The 2,537-nt window shown below is 44.7% G+C and overlaps 1 pseudogene; it reads left to right on the forward strand.

The window, feature by feature from the left end:
- The first annotated feature begins 305 nt into the window (after positions 1-305).
- On the forward strand, positions 306-802 carry LOC100956859 (annotated as a pseudogene).
- Positions 803-2,537: the final 1,735 nt, after the last annotated feature.

The raw sequence follows: 2,537 nt of genomic DNA on the forward strand, positions 1-2,537 counted from the left end.
CTTACATAACCCACAAATACCCCAGAAACCTCACATACTGGAACACATACCACAAATAAACCGAGAGACCTCACATCCTAGGATACACACACACAAACAGATCATACCCTGAGATGTACACCCACAAAGAACTGAGAGATCACAAATTTAGGGATACACACTCTCAAACAGGTCAGAGATCTCCCACCCTGGTTCATACACCCATATACAAATCAGAGACCTCTCACGTTAAACACACAGAGTTCAGGAGCCTTCATGCTCTGCATATACATACCTTAACAAACAGTACACTGGCTGGTTCCATTATGGCGCCAATTCTCCCAAATTCCTGGCACCTTCCTAATGTTTTCTTGGACACCAGCATGGGAATCATTGTGCTGGACCTGTACTGGAAGCATTCTCCAAAGACCTGTAAGAACTTTACTGAGTTTGCTCAGCAAGGTTACAACAATGGTACCAAATTCCACAGAATCATCAAAGATTTTGTCATACAAGGAGGTGACCCAACAGGGACAGGTCAAGGTGGTACATCTATTCTATGGCAAACAGTTCAAAGATGTACTTCATCCAGACTTGAAATTCATGGGGGCTGTAATTCTCACAATGGCCAACACAAGGCCAGACACCAGCAGCAGCCAGTTCTTTGTGACCTTCGCCCCTACCCAGTGGCTTAATGGCAAACACATTGTTTTTGGTGTGCCAGGGTATAGGAATAGTGAATTGAATGGGAATGTTGGAAACAAACTCCCAGGACTGCCCTGTGAACAATGTGAAGATCTTTAAGGCATATCTTTCTGGATAGACTTGCCGCCCGTCTTGGGCACATCCAGGCCTTCTGAGATGGCCCCAATGAACCAGCTTCCAGATGACCTAGAATGACATGTAATGCTAAACTTCATTTTGGCCCAGCAAAATAGAGCTAAAGAAACCTGGGGTCTTGGGTAAGTTAGAAATGGAAGTGTGTGTGTGTGTGTGTGTATGTTTTTTTTTGAGACAGAGTCTTACTTTGTCACCCTTGGTAGAGTGCCATGGCATCATAGCTCACAGCAACCTCAAACTCCTTGGCTCAAGCAATTCTCTTACCTCAGCCTCCCAAGTAGCTGAGCTGTGAGCTTAGGCAATCCACCCGCCTGGGCCTCCCAAGTGTTGGGATTACAGGTGTGAGCCACCGTGCCCAGCCCAGAAGTATATTTTTTAACAGAATACTTTTTTTCTCTTTCTCCAGCACCTAGGTTGACATAGCATTTGCAGAAATACCTATAAAGTTTGTCCACAGGTTATTGTTGACTACAAATGACCCATGATGTGCCTCCTGTGTCTGGAATAAAACAAACTCAGGAGTTTGAGACCAGCAAGAGTGAGACCCCTGTCTCTAAAAAAATAGCCAGGGGTTGCAGGAGGTGCAAATAGTCCCAGCAACTTGGGAAGCTGAGGCAAGAGGATCTCTTGAGCCCAAAAGCTGGAGGTTGCTGTAAGCTATGATGCCACAGTACTCTACCCAGGGTGATAGACTGAGACTCTGTCAAATGAATGAATGAATGAACGAATGAACTAACTAAAATAAGAGCCAAAGTTCAATTTATAACTGAGCCCTTCCCCCAGAGGGTTGGGGATTGGTTGTTCCATTGTGCCCCTCATCATTTTTACCCTCATATTAATCTAAAATTAAAAGAAAGAAAGAAAGAAATCCTTAAGCCACCCACACAAAAAGGAAAGAATAGCCATTTCTCCAGGAAACATGGATTAGGAGTCTAAGTTAGTTATCAATTTTAAAACTGCACAGCACTCATTGTATTAGCCACGTGTGGTTCCTCAGTCCAGTAATCCTAGCAATTTGGGAGGCCCAGGCATGGGGGACTTCTTGAGCTCAGGAGTTCAAGACCAGCCTAAGCAAGAGTCAGGCTCTGTCTCTATTAAAATAGAAAAACTAGCCAGGTGTTGTGGTACACACCTGTGGTCCCAGCTACATGGCAGGCTGAGGCAGGAGGATCGCTTAAGCCCAAGAGTTTGAGGTTGCTGTGAGCTGTGATGCAACTGCACTCTAGCTTAGGTGACAGAGTTAGGCTCTATCTCAAGAAAAAGAAAAGAAAGGAAAGGAAAAAGGAATAAGAGAAAAGGAAAGGAAAGAATGAGTGGTGCCTGTGGGTCAGTGGGAAAGGTGCCATCCCCATAAACTGTGGGTGGCAGGTGTGAGCCCGGTCTCGGCCAAACTGCAACAAAAAATAGCCGGGTGTTGTGACGGGCGCCTGTAGTCTAGGGTGACCAAATTTTAACAACATGGGGGGGGGTGGCGCGGGGCAAGGGACGGGGCAGGGCAGGGCCTGACAACAATGCAAACTTTGATAAGTAGTTCTCAATAATCACTTCTCAACAATTATTTGTTACTATTACAGTTTAACATTATAAAATTAACAAAAGTAATATAAAACTCATATTCTGGCAAAATAGCCACATGGCAGCTGAAAACCGTATATTCCCTTCCTGTTCTCCTGCCCGTTCGTGCATTCTTTCCAAAAATCGGGACTTTTTTTTTTTTT

Source organism: Otolemur garnettii, unplaced genomic scaffold, assembly GCF_000181295.1.
Source record: "Otolemur garnettii isolate 467f Iridium unplaced genomic scaffold, OtoGar3 scaffold00153, whole genome shotgun sequence".
Classification (NCBI taxonomy): Eukaryota; Metazoa; Chordata; class Mammalia; order Primates; family Galagidae; genus Otolemur; species Otolemur garnettii.